The 20,217-nt window shown below is 32.2% G+C and overlaps 1 protein-coding gene across 5 annotated transcripts in view; it reads left to right on the plus strand.

The window, feature by feature from the left end:
- LOC135846637 (BTB/POZ domain-containing protein 2-like) overlaps positions 1–20,217 on the plus strand; it is a 136,954-nt gene that overhangs the window by 2,643 nt on the left and 114,094 nt on the right. For 2 of the 5 annotated variants that reach the window (XM_065365843.1, XM_065365842.1), the window contains exon 1: positions 4,793–5,113. The exons of 2 other annotated variants lie outside the window; for them this stretch is intronic. The gene's annotated coding sequence lies outside the window, so the exon portion shown is untranslated. Of the gene's footprint in view, positions 1–4,792; positions 5,114–10,459; positions 10,586–20,217 lie in introns of those variants that run through there. One more of the 5 variants, XM_065365851.1, reaches the window with a different exon arrangement.

A 20,217-nucleotide genomic window follows, 5' to 3' on the forward strand; every position in this document is an offset into this window, starting at 1 on the left:
GATTTTTGCAATGTCAAGTTGTTGGTATTGTTCTTTGCTCTTCATAACTATCTGACATTTTGTAGCCGATAGTTTATGGTAGTCAGCACCAGGATGTATATATGACTCAGTTCTTCACTGTGTTCTTGAATCTTTCTTTTACACAGGCCCAGACCCCAGACCCACCCACCGAGTTACCAAGAAAATCTCGGTGGGCCGCGACTTATTTGGGCTGATGAGGTAAAAACTGGGCCGCTTAAAAAATTTCTGAATGAATTTTTATGCTCAGTGTCCTGCACTTTAAGAAAGGAGAGAAAAAAATTTGGCTGATTAATTGAGGAGCCCAAAATCAGGGGGTTAAAATGGGATATCTTAGTAGACCATGTGTTCTATGGGTCTGGCCCTGCTTTTACAAGTATGTAGTCTACCTATCTGGTTTCTGACTGGATCTCCAGGACTCACCCAAGTGTATAAGTATAACCTTCTTGCATGCTGTTTGAATCAGGTATTGCATATTATTAGACCGTGTCTTTCTGCAAACTCTACAAGCATTTCACCTCTTTCTTTCTGCTCTTCAAGTGCGTACCTCCCCACAACTTGGCTGCCATGATTGTTCCCGACTTTGGCATTGAAGTCTCTATCAAAAACAAAAACATAACATCGTTGTTTTTCGAGCAGCTCATTACTTCTAGGTCATTGTAGAAGTTGTTGATTTCTGCTGTACTGCTTTCTACTGTTGGCACATAAACTTGAATTATCAGAATTGGTTTTGGCTTGACCTCCAATCTCACAAATATTATCCTCTCTGATTTTATTGCTGATTCTGGTATGTACATATTAATATACCCACACCTAGTTTGTGTGTTTCTTTTCCAGCGTAACTAGATAATTTTATAATCTTTATCTCTTACCTGGTTTCTACTGTTTCCAGTCCATCAGTGCAACTTTTTATGTAACCGTGTTCACAAATTGGGATGACGTTTTTACTTTTTTCATATAGGTACTGGATTTAAAAAATTCCAAAGATAGAAAATACAATTTTGTTCTATTCATCCTATTCCCATTCTTTGAATACCAAACAAAATGTGTAAAAACAGCCAAAAATGTAGAAAAAATTTAAATTTAGGCTAAAAGAAATTGTACCTCAAAAATGTTTCTTACTTTTAGTTTTTGTTTCCAATCAATAATATGCTAGATGGAAAAATTTTTTCCAATATTCCAACTTTTTTTTACAGTTTTTAGTTTGCCACAAAGTGTAAAGTTAATGATATAAAAAATAATTGGTACTTACCTACTTTTCAGGCGATTTTTAAGGTATCTATGCATCGTTGGCCTACCTCTCGAAAAAATATCGTGATGTACTTATCAATAAAACATTTTTTAAAATGGGTACCTGCATCACTAACATGAAAAAACACCATCCTACTTTTTTGGTACCTATGTTAATCAGCATTGAAAAGTTGTGTTTGAGTCTTCAGGTACCCACATAAGTAATTAAGTATATAATATTTTTTTTGGAATTTTTGAGCATGTGCAATTGTGCATTATGAAGAAATATCATTTTTCAACTTTTTTGGAACGTGGCAACGCTAATTTTCGTCACATCTTCAAAAAACTCTTCAGCAGACCCACAAAATGGTAAAAGTTCCAAAAGTGTACCATTCGTTGTTTCCAAGTTAACCTCTTACAATGGGCATTGGGCAATGGGCATCCTATCTCTTCTTCAAATTCACTTTGAGCATTGCTGTCTGCGTCATTTGTCATCTCCCGTCGAGGTATAAAAATTTTTTTAAAAATTACTATCCACAAGTACATACAAAAGGCTCGGCAATTTGACATGGAATGACCCTCCTCACCTTAAGAAAAAACTGAAAGTGGTCGCATTTGAGCACTTTATTTTACCTATACTTACCTGATCATAAAATTATAAAAGATGAATAAATTTTTACGAATGCATCTTGTCTATCAAAGATGAACTGTCTGCTATAGATTGAAATAAATGCGGAACGTTCATTTTTACAAATCTATGTAGGTAGGTGGATCTGATTGGATGAAAAAAATTGATAAAATGTTGAAATTTTATTGATAAGCTTTACATATTTTAAAATCTATTTATACAATTGAACTGTGACAATGAACATTGTTTCAACAAAACTGTATTACTTATGAATTTATTTTCTCGTAATGATTAATTACCTACCTATCAGAAGCCAAAAACGTAGATGATTTACATGTGTACATACAGGGTGCGCAAAAATATCGTGAACCCCAGAGAAAGTTTTTAATTAAAAATGGTTGGTGGAAAGTAATCATCTCAGTCCAACAACCAATCATATGCTATCATTATTTATCATTCACTGTGACCAACCGAAATATTTAGCAGAAAACTTTTTTAGAGGTTCACGATATTTCTGTCCACAGTGTCCACACCCTGTATAGCGTGTAAGTAGGTGTAGGTAAGGTACCTATTTAACTGCCTGAGTACCTTCGTATCAGTAATGTAGGTTTGTGTGAAAGACGTGTATCTAAAAATATGATTATAGGTGGGTAGGTAGGTAGAGGTACTTAATTATAATTAACTTGAAAAAAAAAGTACAACCAGTTATCATTCATTAACAATCTTAAAATTAGATAGGTATCCAATGATCAAACATTGAATTTGAAAAATGATTTATGGGTACAAATTGATTAAAATGTGAATTGAATTAGAAAATTAATAAATTCACTAATTTAAAATTAAAGCACTATACAAAGGTATTTATAAATTTGCATTTACCTAGTGTGTGTTGTTTTTTTTTTTTAAGCCAGATTATTTCATATGTCATACCTACATATTATAATAAACAAACTTGAAACAATAATTAAAAATTGTTAAAATTTGTTGAGAAAAAGAAAATTTTAGGCAAGTTTTTACTCAAAAGTTTTGAGAGATTTAAGACTGTAATACCTACATATTAAATAATTCGTACGAGTATATTATAAGATATTTATTGTTCTTTTTTTTTGTTTTAAATATCACGTAGGTACCTCTACCTACCGTTTTTTCTCTATTTTTTCCATTTTAGATGACAGTTGGACGAAATACATATATGTGACCCGCTCTGACAAAACCGACCATTTCGACAAAATTTCAAAAAATGTTTTTTTCTCAAAAATCCGATCTTTCAACCCTTAAAACTCATTTTAAACATCATTATTTTGGACACTTTTTTTTGTCGAAACGGTCGGTTTTGTCAGAGCGGGTCACATATGAGAAAATTTGGTCTTGATTAATTTTTAAAGTACCTATACATAGGTGTATCAAAACGAAACACATATCAAATTTCTAATAGAAAAATATTAACTTATCATTGGGAATCATATCAGCTGAAGTTCATTAAATTAAGAATAACTAGGTATGTGACAAAAAAATAAAAACATGCCAAGAAAAATTGGCTGCAAACGTATTGAGGGGTAAGTTCACATTTTTAAACACCTAAAATATACCAATTTTGCCGAATAAAATGACGAGTTTTTAATTAAAGTGAAATAGGTAATAAAAGATGAAGCGACGATTTTACCATTTGGTATATTTCGTATTAGGTATGGCTTATATAAAATTAGTCATTTTTCCTTTTAAAATATGGAAGTTTGAATAATTTAATGTTTCTGCAAAAAGTCAGGGCAATAGCGTTTAAAAATTCGTATTTCAAGGGGTAAAAAAACCAATGTTTTTAAAAAATTTGTTCACTTTTTAGATCAAACTCTTAAAATTTGAATGATGAGTTTTTTAAAATTTAAATTTTGAGCTGAACAGAAAATCAATTTGTGAATAACATGGACTTGAGTAAGTAGGTATCTAACTATCACTACAAAGCTTTAAAGCTTATCAGTAGGTCTAGGTACCTATAATGCAAGGCAAAAATAAGCACCGCGAACATATTTGTAATGATAATTATTTAAGTAAATGGAGACAATTCGAGGAAACACCTTATTGATGCAGGTAGAAGTGATAATGACGTCCATTTAATTTTAAAAATGCCCAAGGATTCTGTTCAAAGTCAGCAGAAACTTTCATTTTTAGATAGAAATCATCAAGAAAAAATTTCTGAACCAAAGGTGTCCCTAGAGAGGAGATTATGAGTCCTCAAAAAAAATTTTTTATTAAAAAAAAAATATCACTCGCGGTTTTAATACTCCAACCCTTATGCTCGTTTTAGAGGGAAAAATGGCTTAGTTCAAAAAGATGGTACCTACTCGAATTGAAAAATTTCAAATCTATAGACAACAGAATTGGCTAAAAAAAATAGGGGACTTTGAAATCATTTTAAAATTTACAAAAACATCAGCATTCCATCGCTGATTTAAAAAAAAAGACAACTCGACGCACTAGGAAAAAATTAGGTCACCTAACATTCCTTCGAGTAAATTTCAATTCAAACCATCGTACGTGTGTATTTCATCTTCTGATCAAACACAAATCAACAAACTCTCTCCTCTTTGAAAAAAAAACCATTTGCCCTAATTCGAAAAAAAAATTTATAATTCCTCCGACACAAATCCTCCTACCTTTTCCACCCTTCCACCTAATCCAACAATGAAACAAACACCACCACAACATTAAATCCACCCTGCTTCTCCATCTCCACCCTTCGCATCGTCATTGAAAATAAAAAATAATAATAAAAAAACACCCATCAATCCACCCACCAGTATAATTAACCATACCGATGACCCGTTCACACAGAGTAAAGGTTTTTAACACTATTGGCATCGTTGAACGCAAGCGTAGTCCTATTTATAAAGCTCTAAATGTTATCCGAGTTTTGTAAAACTTAATTCAAAAGCAGTAACTCTTTATTGGTCGACTGTTATTCGCGTCCCTCAAGCTACGTGCGTTATACCGATTTTCAATACCTTTTTTACTAGTTTACTCTATACCTACCTACTTACCTTTTTTTAAAAACGAAATTCTTTGTTACCTTGTTTTTTTTTTTTTTAATCAACGTCTTTCATTCGTATTGTTAAGCATTTTTTGAAATTTTTTTCTCTCGTTTTGTTTTCTCGTGTGCTTTTCATGGTTATAGTACGAGTAGACTCGACTCGCGAATAGTGGAGCTGTTGGTATCGATTTAGACTATAAGAAAAAAAAAAGGTACGTTGTTTACTTGTTTTCGTTACTATAGCGATTGGAAAATTTTTTTCGGCTCATGTTGTCTAAGAGGGAATCGTCTAATTAATTATCGTGGTGGATTAATTATGGGTGAGATGAGGGGGAGGATATTAAGGTCAACCACGATGTAGTGGAATAGGATAAGAAATTATATTATATAAATACCTATTTGGGTAGATTGTGCGTTTTTTTTTTTCAATTTTTATGTATTTTCATTCATTTAAACGTGTATTGAAAATTGAGAGCATGCACAAATTACCACTCAGAAATATCAACGAGTTCAATTTAAAAAACGTAAATTCGAATACAAATTAAAACCTATGAGTGATTTGAATGAAATTCAGAATGACAAATTAATTTGAGTAGGTGAGGCTTCAGTATCATCTTCCTATGATTTTTACGAACCAAGTTTAAATTCAAATACCTAGGTAGGTACATAATTTATTTTGTGAAACATGCGGCAGCATGGCAGCCATTATCAACAATTCAACATTAAAAAAAAAAAAAAAATGAGAGCTGAAAAATAAGTCATCTACGAGGTAGTGGAATAGGATTAGAAATTACATTACCTATAAACATGGGTAGATTATGTGTTTTTTTTTCAAATTTTTAGGTACCTATTTTTATTAATTCAAGTGTATTGAAAATTTAGTATTACCTATAAGTAAAAACATAAGTACCAAATATTCTTCCACTTTCCTCTCACCACTGCAACCATGTCTACTAAACCAATATAATTGGAAGAATATACCTAAATTCGAATCAGAATTTAAAATCCAGAATGACTAATTTGAATAGGTAAGGCTTTAGTTTCATTTCATCTTCCTATGACTTTTCACGAACCAACTTTAAATGCAAATACCTAGGTATATAATTCATTTTGTAAAACATGCGACTGGATGCCATTATAAACGATTCAATTTTCAAAAAAAAAAAAAAAAAAAAAAAACCATCGAGACCTGAGAAATGATTCAATTCGTCGATGAATCATCGTTGAGTACCTAGGTTTTCATTGTGCGAAATGCATAATTCTATCGAATTGCGAATTTAATACACACGTGGATAATTTGGCACATCTTATCTGCCTATCGAACATACGCATCCAAAATACAGATATGATACAAATTACAAATATTTATGTGATGAGTAAGTTATTCAACGTTACTAGGAGGTATCTGATGAAAAATATGCTTTTATGAACGTACTAAACGAGAAATTACGCGCGTAGGTACATTTTTATGAAAATCGATAGGTAATTTAACGAGAGAAATGCTCCTGCATTCGTAAAAAAAAACCGCAGAAATACTTATTCTTGTTTAAAAAGTGAAAAGAATTTCTTTATGTGATTTGTTGATTTAAATTTGAAAAAAAAAGAAAGTAAATTAATGGGTGGTTACGAGTTGATATTATTAGTTCAAAGAAAACTGAATCAAAATGGAGAGAAATATGGTGAAAAAATTGAAAAATTTTGCCACAGCTGATGCAATTTTTTTGCGAATTGCTTCAAATTGTCCAAAAATTTCTCGTAGAAAAGTTGAACAAAGTTGATAAGTAAATTGGTGGCCGAAAATGAGGATGAGGTTTTCATCTTTTGCCATGAATGGCAAACCGAAAACTTGCCAACCTGAACATAAAACCGAAACAACAGATCTCAAAACTAAAACCTAAAACTGACAGAGAAAAAATATTTTTTTTATTATACACACATATGGGTCATTCCACGTCAATTGGACCAAAAAGTGGTAGGTGGGTTCGGCGATTTTTTTGAAATTTTTCCTGTAGAAAGACCTTCCGAAGAGATGACCAATGGCGCAAATCGCAGCCCTCTAGCCCATTTTTAATGGCAGCCAGGGGTGTCAAAGTTTTCAGTGAACCTAAAATATCATCCATTTCAGCAGTGGATTGCTCGATAACCGCGATACCTACCGAAACGGAACTTTTCCCAATAGTTAGGGGTTTTGAAAGGCTTTTTGGTGACATCATAAAAATCAGTGTTGCCACTTTTTTTTCGTACAAAAAAACAGCTCGAAATGTTTCAAAACGTAGTTTTCATATCGTTCCGACTCTCAAAAATTCTAAAAAAAATATAATATGGACAACTGTTCATGCTGAACAACATATTATTAAAAAATTAGGATGGTAACTTGTAACAAAGTCGATTTAAAAAAATTTAAACTTTGCGAAAAAATGCGATTTTTTGATTTAAAACATGAAAAAAAGTTTTGATTGGTAAAGTTGACCCATTTGACCCCTATTTTTACGTATCTGTTGAAAAAGTTGAAAAAACCCCTTCACCCGGTGAAATTAACACATCACAAAAAATCAAAATTCAAAAAAAAGCAAATTTCATTTTTTTTTTGTGAGTGAGATTTTTATCAACTTTTTCATGAAATACGTCAGAAAGTGGTCAAAATAAGACAACTGAATAAATTTAAACTTTTTTTGATGTTTGAAATTGAAAAATTGAATTTTTTCGAATTTTGATTTTTTTGTGATGAGTTTATTTTATTGAGTGAAAGGGGTTTTTTCAACTTTTTCAACAGATACGTAAAAATAGGGGTCAAATGGGTCAACTTTACCAATCAAAACTTTTTTTCATGTTTTAAATCAAAAAATCGCATTTTTTCGCAAAGTTTAAATTTTTTTAAATCGACTTTGTTACAAGTTACCATCCCAATTTTTTAATATGTAGTTCAGCATGAATAGTTGTCCATAATATATTTTTTTTAGAATTTTTGAGAGTCGGAACGATATAAAAACTACGTTTTGAAACTTTTTGAGCTAATTTTTTGTACGAAAAAAAGTGGCAACACTGATTTTTATGGTATCACCAAAAAGCCTTTCAAAACCCCGAACTATGGGAAAAAGTTCCATTTTGGTAGGTATCGCGGTTATTGAGCAATCCACTGCTGAAATGGATGATATTTTAGGTTCACTGAAAACTTTGACACCCCCTGGCTGCCGTTAAAAATGGGCTAGAGGGCTGCGATTTGCGCCATTGGTCATCCCTTCGGAAGGTCTTTCCACAGGAAAAATTTCAAAAAAATCGCCGAACCCACCTACCACTTCTTGGTCCAATTGACGTGGAATGACACTCATAAAAGTTTTACCCCAGAAATTTACAACGAATAGGTATTATTGAATTTTGTTTGAAATATGTAGTTATCGATGTAAAAATGCCTATTAAGAAGAAAAAAACATTAAAACATGTATGTTCTAAAATTTGACGAAAATGTATCCAGAAGTAAGTACCTACTAGATTTTTTCAAAAATGTGTTAAAATTATGTAAGTAAATACTTTCAAAAAAGCATTGCAATCATTAAAATGACTAGAAAGTACCTAATAAAATATCATTGACATTATCCAAAAGTTCAGAAAAAACTGTCAAAATTGTGCTTAAAAAAATAATATAAAAATATGTTGAAAAATTATTTTAAAAACACTGAATATTGTCAAAAAGTTCTGACATCTCGATGAAGTTCATCAAAAATGTGAAAATAAGAGTCGAAAACGAGTTAAAATAAAATAAAAGTGCTCAAAAAAGCACTAAATTAGAAAATTTATTTAAAAAGTAATAAAAGTTTGGTGAAAGTTAAGTACCAAAAAAAAGTACATATTGAAAACGTGTTAAAACAGCTAGAATAAAAATGTTCAAAAAATTATTAAAATCGTCTAAAATAATCACGAAGTATTGAAGTAATATTCAAAGTATATTTATTGAAAATGTGTTAAAATTATGTGAAATACTTTTGAAAAAGTATTAAAATCATGAAAATTACCAAAAATTGAGAAAAAAGTGTTGAAAATCGCGCTATAAAAATGTAAAAACATTCAAAAAAATCACATAAAAACTCTGAAAATTATCAAAAGTTCCGAAATATTGACGACATTTATTAAGAATGCATGAAAAAGTGTTAATAGAATGAAATAAAAATGCTCGGATAAAGCAATTAAAACCGTCGAAAATTATCAAAGAGTGATCAATTTATTCACGATTCAATGTTTTTTTCAAGTATAGACCATATCTCCCCCCCTTCAAATATTCTATCAATTCATCATGGCTACTTGGCTAGTAATGGAGGACCATTGACCATGACCAGCAATCGGCTGAAAATTTTTTGAACCAGACAATAAGCTACATTGAAACAGCATAGCGCATAAGAATGTATATAAACAGCAAAAATGTCAGATACTAAAGAGCCTTTTTTGATTTTTGCTGAATTTTTCTAAAAATAAAATTTTACCCAAAAATGAAAGAAAAAAAATCAAAATTTTACCAGATTTACCAAAAAAGCTGAAATTTTATATGTACCCAGTTTTCAACCCTTCGAATCTCTTGGAAACATGTTTCGAACCGTTTTGAGTACAATATTGCCTCCAGCAGATTTTTGAAAAATGAAATTTCCACCAAATCTTACGTAATAAAGTTGGAAAGCTGTAATTTACTCTGAACAATAATTAGGTAGGTACATATTTCAATACGCTGAGTCGATTTTAGGTGTTTTTTTTTTAGCCAGTCTGGAGTCTATAGCATTGTTAAGAAGATTCAAGATTTTCAAAAAAGTACATAGGTACAGATGCCATAAAAAACTGTGCTTATCAACTATAAACGTGATTGGTGCTTCTTACCTAACCCATTTTACTACCGATTACACATCCTTTTCCTAAAATCAACGTGTTCCTGTCTGAAATCATATTTTTGTCCAGCAATTTCAAAATGCAAAATTTGAAAAATATTTATGGTTCAGATTCAGCAGAAATCAATCTTGAAAAATAAGACATTTTTTTGATATTCTTACTTACTGGAATCCCTCTCCCCTCCGAAAAAAATTGCTGGTTACTTCAAAACAGCCTAAGACCATCTCCAGTCGTCTCGCCATGTCAGCAATGGAGCATTAATTGAGTTTCGTTTTTTTTTTTTTTTTTTTTTTTTTTGTCAAACTGCACAAGTTTAGTGAATGTTTTTAAGAAATCATGTTTTTAAAATCGACTAAATTTCAACTTACCAACATCATTGGATAAAATTTCGTGTAAATTTCAACTTCCAAAATTCTACTGGAGGCTCCAAAACTGTTCCAAACGATTCGATATAGTTTGAAATCGATTTGAGGGGTCGAAAATAGGGCACGTATCAAATTTCAGCTCTGTGGGTGAATTTGGTAAAATTTTGATATTTTAGAAATTTTGTCCTTTTGATTTTCATAAATCCAACAAAAATCTAAAATTGCACTTTAGCATCTGAAATTTTGGTTTTCAGCTTTGTTCAACTTGGATATTTTTTTTGCTGTTTGGAATAGGTAGGTAGGTAGGTAGGTAGGTAGGTAGGTAGGAGGTACCTCTCTTGGAACTATCAAGATTCCTAATTCCGTACAAGTTACATTTAAATTCGAAAATACCGCCCTTATTTTCTCTCCTCATCCCTTCTCCAAGTACCATTGGATCTCAAAGAGGAGGTATGTGTAATACCATCTTTATGAATGAACGATTACTTATCTCGAACTCGATTCTACAGCATTTGTAGTTGTAAAAGCCTTTCGCATGTATTTGAATATTTTACACGAAATCTAACTTACACACAGATATGATATAACTAACATGGCAATGATCAATGCGCAGAACACATTTCGTCGCGATAATTTACAGTGTGACTAACGTCCTCCCCCTTTATCTATCCCTTTTCACGTCCGACCTTTATTCGTCCACTTTTGGCCTTTTATCTTCATGGTGCGTGGACTGTCTACAACAATAAGTAGTTCGAAATCCGCGAGTCAACGACAATTTGATTTTCAATTTCAATTTCTTTTTTTTTTCATGTTGTTACATATGTAAATATTTGAGAATTATTTGAATTTTTTCAAAAATTAAATTAGCTGATTTATTCGATGCTATTGATATGGGTAAGTAATTGAAAAAATAGAGTAAGTAAATCATTTCAAATAGAAATGTAAAAAATTTAATATTAGGTATTATTTAAATTGAATGAACATTGAATTTAATTCAAATTCAAAACGCAAAATAAAATTGATTGAAATGATTAAATTAAAAATTAAATTGATTAAAATGAAATGATTAGGTAGGTAGGTACCTAAATAAAAATGGAATAAAATTTGACATAAATCCCAATTAGGTACCTACTTGAACGCAAAATGAAATTATTTTTAAAAATCGAGTAAAATAAAATAACACGAATCAACTACTTAAGTATTACTAACTTACAAATCAAAACGTAAAAAAAGTTCATAAAATAAATAAGAATGAACTAAATCAATAGAATAAAGTAATTTTTTCCACAATTTTTTAATTTTTATTAAAATGTACCTACCACCTATACTTATTTACTATTTTGGATTCATTAATTCCATTTCGTTAAACTAAATTCTGTTTAACGTACAAATTATTCGATTTTCTTGTTTGCAATTTAATTCACTTTTTCAGTTCAAGTTTGAAGTTTGTAGGCTTAATTATGTATTTGATTTAGCTTAATTAATCATTACTTAATTTGTTTATTTATGGCTCGGTTTAATACATTTTTCGATTCGTTTTTATTCTACGCTACTACGTAATTCGTTTCGTTTTGCTCTTTTTAACTCAAAAACAGTCCTTAGAAGGATTGTTTAATGCGTAAAAATTAACCCCTGGTTAAACATAGGATCGTAAATCTAATTCAAGCGGCATAATCATTTTCGTTTTCTTTTAATGGTAAGCATTTTATTATTCTTCACGAAGATGCATATTCAAGTCGTTAATTTTTAATTTAAAATAATGTTATTTTCTTGATGGGCGCACTTTGATCATATATCCATTTTTATTTTATTTTATTCAATTTTTTTTTATTACGTATGTATTAGGTAAATATCGAAGAAAATGTTTTTTTTTTTTTTTTTTAATATACCTCAGTTGTACATATTATGTACCAGCAAAATTGCATTTTTCTGATTTTTCTTGCTGTTTTCATGAGTTAAGTTGCGGTATGAATTTCCTACAAAGTATATTCTGCTGACTTTTATAAAATTAAGTCCTAATAACTACAGTTCAAAAAACTGGTTTATCAATCAATGTTTGCAATTTCGATATCTGTGCACCACTATATCAGCAGGATCGTGCGAATAGGTAGGTAACTAGATGCATATTATGATCATCGAATATTTTCGTTCTTAATTTTTTTAAAAATGGTAGGTAAGTATTTTATTGTTCTTCACGAAGGTGCATATTCAAGTCGTTAATTTTTAATTCAGAATAATGATTTTTAAATAATAATAAAAAACTTGAAAAAAAAGATGTCAATGTTCCTCCTCAGAGGAAGTTATATTAAAAATCATGGATATGATATGTTTAATTGTTTATTGATGATTAAGTTTCCGTTATATTTAGAAATACAATTTTTTCAAGTTTTTAAATGCTTCACAAATGGAAACCACAAGTTATATGTAGGGCATAAAAATAACTGAAAGTTGCCAAAAATCGACATAGTTTCATTAAATGTGAGTTTTTTCTGGCAACATTTAGTCCGGCATATGACAATAGGAGTAATTGCACCCCCCCCCCCCCGATCCTCCGGGAAAACTTTTTTCTTAAAGGGAACATCCTAAGGAACATTTTAAAGCAAACTTGCACAAAAAAAAGTTGGCCTTACTTTACAAAATGGCGGCCATTATGATTGACAGGTCAGCCGAAATCGCAGATTTTGCGTTTCAACATAGGACTTGCACGAAATTTTTCAAACCTTACAAAGGTAGATCGAAAGATCATGCAAAAGTTTATCACCTGTCAAAATTTCAAAGGCTAATAAATAATTATTTTAACACAGGTTGAATCATTTTAAAAAGCAACTTCTTGGTTAAAAGCCTATTTGACTCGATTTTTGTCGTTATTTCAGGAAAAATTTCATTTTTAAAATTCCGAAACATAATTTGTTTTATAAAAAATATTGAAATTCGACCCAAACAAAGCGAAAATCTGATTTTTGGAATTGCATTCCATTTTTCGATCTTCAGATTTATTAGTGACGAGTTTGGGCCATCCTGCAATCTTTCAGCTGATTTCTGAATGTACAGTCAGAATAAAATTTTAACCAGTCGTAGATACTCAGAAGTCAGAATATTCATATTCCTGATAGTCCGGCATATGACAATAGGAGTAATTGCATCCCCCCCCACGCCGCGGCGATCCTCCGGGACAACATTTTTCTTAAAGGGAACATCCTAAGGAACATTTTAATGCAAAGTTGCCAAAAAAAAGTTGGCCTTACTTACAAAATGGCGGCCATTATGATTGACAGGTCAGCCGAAATCGCAGATTTTGCATTTTAATATATAGGACTTGCACGAACTTTTTCAAACTTTACAAAGGTAGATCGAAAGATCATGCAAAAATTCATCACCTGACAAAATTTCAAGTGCCAAAGTGCGTTTTTCGATTTTTGGTGAATTTTTGAAAATCCAATTTAGGCCAAAAATGAGGGGGAAAATCAAAATTTTACCAAATTGACCAAGAAAGCTGAAATTTGGGATATACCCTATTTTTCGACATGTCAAATCGATTGGAAACGGTTTCAACCCATTTTGAGCAGTTCCGGAGCCTCCAGCAGATTTTTGAAACTCGAAATTCCCACGAAATTCCATCAAACTGGAGTTGTAAAGCTGAAATTTATTCTAAAAACTAATTTCAATACGCTACGAAGTAGGTACTGTAGGTGAATTTCAAGTCATTTTGGAGCCTCCAGCGACTTTTTTGAAAGTCGCTGGAGGCTCCAAAATGACTTGAATCCACCTGCAGTCGTCTTCAGAGGATTGTAATGTAGAGTAAACTTCATATTTCCATCTCCATTTGATGAAATTTTGTGAAAATTTAAAGTATCAAAAATCTGCTGGAGGCTTTAGGAGTTTTCAAAAAGTCGCTGGAGGCTCCAAAACGATTTGAAATCCACCAGCAGTCCACTTCGTAGCGTATTGATATTACTTTGCAGAATGAATTTCGACTCTCCATCTCAGTTTGATGAAATTTTGGGGAAATTTCAAGTTTCAAAAATCTACTGGAGGCTCCAGTAATTTTCAAAAAAATCGCTGGAGGCTCTAAAATGACTTGAACCCACCTGAAGGCGTCTTCAGAGGGTGTTAAAATTGGAGTGTAGAGTAAATTTCAGCTTTCCATCTCCATTTTACGAAATTTTGTGAAAATTCAAAGTTTCAAAAATGTGATGGATGCTTCAGGAATTTTCAAAAAGTCGATGAAGGCTCCAAAATGACTTGAAATTTACCTACAGTACCTACTTCGTAGCGTATTGAAATTAGTTTTTAGAATAAATTTCAGCTTTACAACTCCAATTTGATGGAATATTGCGGGAATTTCAAGTTTTAAAAATCTGCTGGAGGCTCCAGAACTGCTCAAAACGGGTTGAAACCGTTTCCAATTGATTTGGCATGTCGAAAATAGGGCATATCCCAAATTTCAGCTTTCTTGGTCAATTTGGTAAAATTTTGATTTTTTCCCTCATTTTTGGCCTAAATTGGATTTTCAAAAATTCACCAAAAATCGAAAAACGCACTTTAGCCGTTGAAATTTTGACAGGTGATAAACTTTTGCATGATCTTTCGATCTACCTTTGTAAGGTTTGAAAAATTTCGTGCAAGTCCTATGTTGAAACGCAAAATCTGCGATTTCGGCTGACCTGTCAATCATAATGGCCGCCATTTTGTTAGTAAGGCCAACTTTTTTTTGTGCAAGTTTGCTTTAAAATGTTCCTTAGGATGTCCCCTTTAAGAAAAAAGTTGTCCCGGAGGATCGGCGGGGGATGCAATTACTCCTATTGTCATATGCCGGACTAATTGCTTTAAACGTCGTTCATACTCTTAGTTGGTGAAGCATCTGAAAATTTGAGTAAAATTTCGCAAACATTGAAAATTGGGTCATCTGATGGAGGAAATAAAAATGTGCAAAAAAATGATTTAGTTAAACATAAAAAGGGAATGAGTAAGTTAAATTGAAGTCGGTAAACATTTTTGAAAATTTCCATCTTTGTGTCAGAATTCTTCAAAATAACCCCTTTCCAAGAACAAATTGATTCCATTGAATGGAGATCCCATTGACATTGATTGGAAGATGGGGGGGGGGATTTTTCTTGAAAACAGAGTTTTGTAAACAAACTTCAAGCTTAGTACCTACCCAGAAACTAAAAATTTATATGACTTTTTCCCCCTTGATTCATTTTGATTTTGTTGATTTTTAATCATTGTTTTATTTTTTGGGAGGGGAGGGGGGTGGTGGGGGGGAAGGGGCACCATACAAGCAGACTAACGCTGTATGGCAGACCAAACGAAAGGGGTTAATCAGAAGGGTTTTTACTACAAATGAAAAAATTGTAAAATTTCCACATGCTCACTACATTTTTTGATTTCGGTTTTTCAATTTTCAATTTTGAAGGCTCTATTTAAGGGGGCCAATAGTTGTTGGAGAGGAGGGGAGGGGAGGGGAGGGGAAATGGTTGTTCAAGATTCAAGAGAGGGGTTTTCCTAAAAATATAGTTATTTAGACGAATTTTGAGTAGGTATAAATGAAAAATTTTCAAGAATTGTTTAGTTTTTAATGTTAATTTTTTCAAGTTTTTTCCATTCATTGGAAACCTCCAATTGTATGAAAGAGGCTTAGGAAAATTTACATGTATTCTTTCTAGAAAGAGTACGATTTAGAAGAATTCTGATGCCGGAAAGAAAATTTTCAAACGAATTTTACCAACGTTGATTAATTCTACTTTCTTAAATTTTATTTTTTTCAATTTTAGGGAGTTGTGCCTACAAAAGGAAATTCAAATACTTAGCTTGGGTGTGCGGTTGAGGGGTTTCTTAAAAAATAGAATGTACCTATTTAGAAGAAATAGGCAGAAATTAATTAAAACTGTACCTACGAATAAATTGCACTTATTTATAAAGAGGCGGCTCCTAGCACAATTTTTTTGGGCTTGGAGGATAGTTGAGAGAAAAAAGTACCAGCCACGTAGTTTTTTTAAATAAAATCTAACATCTTCGTAAGGTTTTTTTTTTGTATGTGGTAGGGAGTATTGAGAGCAACAAGAAGCAAAACTTCAAAATAAAAACCACACCAGTGTATAGACCTGATCATATTGGACTCAAAAATAACATTCTGCTAGTTCATTTAATGCGAAACTTTCAACTCCAATATTATTTATTTATACCTACCTCTACCGGATGCTAAAATTTCTTTTCATTCGCGCAAACAGTAAACACCAATGCATATAAAATAAGCGAATAATACCTCCTCCCGAGAAACCATAACCTTCCTCAACGTCGTTAAATTTGGCACAACTTCTTACATCCGTAGGCCCATCACGTGCGTTAATGCTCCCCTGCTCTTCTCGCTCCATCCTTCTAACCGGTGGTCGCGAATTCCAAAGTCGTAATCACATGGTACTTTTGAATCGGACCAGTGCATTCAAGAACAAGTAGAAAAAAATAACAATTAAACTCGCGGCTATTACAAATACGAGTATACATGACTCAGCATTTATATTTATCGCAATGGTCACGTACCTACATCGTTCTGTGCTGGCTCGTTAATCGTTTGGAAAAAAAAAGAAGAAAAAATCGTACGTCGTAAATTTGATCAGGAAAATTACGCGTAGATCAAAATTTCAGGGATCGAAAAGGTAACTTTAATTTTAAAAAATCTCATATTTTGAAAAAAAGAAATTTACGTGAACTGTAAAAAAAATCTAAACAATGTATGGAAAAGAATCTACTAAACATCCTCAAACGTATATATATTTTTTTTGTTTTTTTCAAATGTAAGTATACGTTTCGCCTCCAACGCATTTTTGACGTATTGCCAATGGCCAATTCCGTAACGCAGCGTGTGAGTCGTTTCGATACTGCTGGAAGTTTTTATAGAAATTTAAAAATATCTACCTTGTTGATGGAAATTTTTTTTACTCGTGTTACAAGGCTGAGATGATTTGAATATGGATATTGTATCAACTTTCAGTTCACCAGCGATGCTGAAAATCGTAGGTTCTATAAAGGTCTTGTTCTCGTATAATTCACAATTAGTACTCCAATTGACTTTACCTATAGGTAGTCCCTTTTTCTGCCTTATTAATTTTTTTTATGACTGAATAAATAACTTTTTGTTGAAATATTCTCTTGAAAAAGGCTCGTGGTTGTATGCACCATAAAATTTCTGAATTTAAAAAACTGCTAAACAAGTCATTGAAAAATCATTGATTGTATAAACTGTAAAATAAAGACTCTGATTTGAGGCATGAGATATTTTGAATTAGATGAAAATGTGGGAAAGATGGTTTAAATTCTCCCAATTTTTTTCAAAATTATCGCAGCACCCTATAATTTTTAATGGAGTTCTTGTTAGAGCAGGCAAATAGCGGTTTTAAAAAGGAAAAAATTGGCACATTAATTTTTTCTTCGGGAATGTGTTCAGATGAACCCCCTGAACTACCAAAAAAAAACACCGAACCTCCTAACCCTGGAGCTAATTGTTTTTAGGGGGCTAAAACCGGTTCCGATTTACGTTTTTTGCGATTTACTCCGAAAATATTAGGTTTACGAGAAAAACTACCATGACTAAAAATGTTCCGCTTCAAATTCTCGACAATTTGATACTAGGCTTGATATACCCACCCCTCAAGAGGGGTGTCTGAAAAAAGGGCTGGAAAGAGTGGGTGTTTGAAAAAAAGTCAGTCCAATAAATTGATCAAAGTTACCACTTAATATCATTCGTTTTCGCTCAATTTTTTTTTACAAAGTCTACTCACCCAACTATTAATCCCACTACCATTGATTGGTCTTCATCCCTCCCTGGGGGTTGGTGGGGGATGCTTGGTTTTTCAAGTAACACACAACTGAATCGTATGTTTGAAAAACGAATCTGGACATGTAATATATCGAATGGTATGTTTTCGAGGTCGCTGAATACGAATACCAATTTATTTTCTGGGTCCAACTCTTCAAAGCCCCTCTGTGCCCCAAAAAGGGGGTTGAAATGTTGAAAAATCGTGAAAAGTCGAGTGATATATCGAATGGTATGTTTTCGAGGTCGCTGATGAGTAGGAATATGAACTTATTTTTCGGGTCCAACCTCACAATGTCCCTCTTTGCTCCAAAAAATTGGCCAAATTTTGAAAAATCATGAAAAGTCGAATGATAAGTATATCGAATGGTATGCTTTCGAGGTCGCTGTATACGAATATGAACTTGATTTCTGCTTATAGTTCCTCAAAACTTCTTTACGGCCTTCTAAATAGGATAAAATTTTGAAAAGTCGTTGAACATCGTGTAAATACGAGTATATCGAATAGTAGGTATGTTTTCAAGATCGCTGAACACATGAAGAGTGATATTCCAAAACTCGCTTTGTCCATTTTTATCAAAGTTGGGTTATCAGTGGTACCGGGTAGATGAAGTATTAACTCACATTCCTACATCATCAACCTACCAAAATGAGGTGTTAAACTCACCTAAATAGCCAATTCACTAAAAATTAAAAAAAAAATAATGTTCCAAATCGCGCTTTGTCCATTTTTATTGAAATTTTTTTCAGCAGTATTTAGTGGATGAAATGTATACCTACACTCCTACATCATAAATCCACCCAAATAAAGTGCTAAACTCGCCTAAAAAGCCAATTTACCCATTTAAAGGGAAACTGTTTTTCCTCTCTCCTGAAAAGTTGTGAAAATGGACAAAGCGAGTTTTGGAATATCACTCTTCACATATTTTTAGAATCCAAAGCACAATGGTTCTCAGCCCTAAAAAAGTTGACGAAAAAATATGGTGTGATCTTTTTCTTTAAAGATTCACACCATTATTTTAGAAAAAATTCTGAAAATTCATCTCAAAAATACTGATTGGACTAACTTTTGGCGGGAGGAGGGGAGATGTAAGTAGAGCTACTCGCATTACCAAGGTATTATTGGGATCGCTGTTCAAAAAGTTTGAACGCTCATTTTGCAAAGAAAACATTTTACATCTCAAGATTTTGCTTTAAAACACTCACTCACCTACCAGGTTTTGATTATTTTTCAATAGAAAATAAAATGGAACTAGAACTTTCACTGTGTTGTCGAATTTCATTGAAATAAAATGTATAATCATACAACCATGTAATTTCTATTTTTAAATTTTGTCTAGGTACTTAGTACTTACGTGCCACTCGAATTATATTTTTATGGGAAATTTAAATGAAATTTATCATTTATAATGTTTCTTTTTTTCTGAAAAAACTAAGAAATTGATAAAATATTTCAAAATAGAATCCCGAAAACATACCATTCGATAATATTTATCACTCGACTTTTCATAATTTTTCAAAATTTGGCCCCTTTTTCGAGGCACAGCGGGACATTGTGGGGTGGGACCCAAAAGTAAGTTCATATTTGCGCTTGGCGACCTCAAAAACATTCCAACTTAAAAAAACATATCTAAAATAAATTTTGAAAAAAATAAACATGTTTTTTATCCTCTAAAAACATAGTTTCAAACTTTTGAATTTTCAAGTGTTTTATATGAGATTAAAACACACAACGAAACTAAAAAATTATAAACATTTTAGTTTTACCTACTGTAATTTTTTTGCCTTTGAATTAGAGCGGGATTCATCCATTTGATATATCACTCGACTTTTTGATGATTTTTTGAAATTTTGGCCCCTTGTTGGGGCCGAGAAGGAACATTGGGGGGTGGGACACAAAAAATAAGTTCATATTCGTACTCAGCGACCTCGAAAACATACCATTCGATATATTGCATGTCCAGATTCATTTTTCAAATATACGATTCAGTTGTGTGTTACTTGAAAAACCAAGCATCCCCCACCAACCCCCAGGGAGGGATGAAGACCAATCAATGGTGGTGGGATTAATAGTAGGGTGAGTAGATTTTGTAAAAAAAATTTGAGCGAAAACGAATGATATTAAGTGGTAACTTTGATCAATTTATTGGACTGACTTTTTTTCAAACACCCACTCTTTCCACCCCTTTTTTCAGACACCCCTCTTGAGGGATGGGTATCGAGCCTAGTATCAAATTGTCGAGAATTTGAAGCGGAACATTTTTAGTCA

The sequence above is a fragment of the Planococcus citri genome, chromosome 5 (assembly GCF_950023065.1).
Source record: "Planococcus citri chromosome 5, ihPlaCitr1.1, whole genome shotgun sequence".
Lineage (NCBI taxonomy): Eukaryota > Metazoa > Arthropoda > Insecta > Hemiptera > Pseudococcidae > Planococcus > Planococcus citri.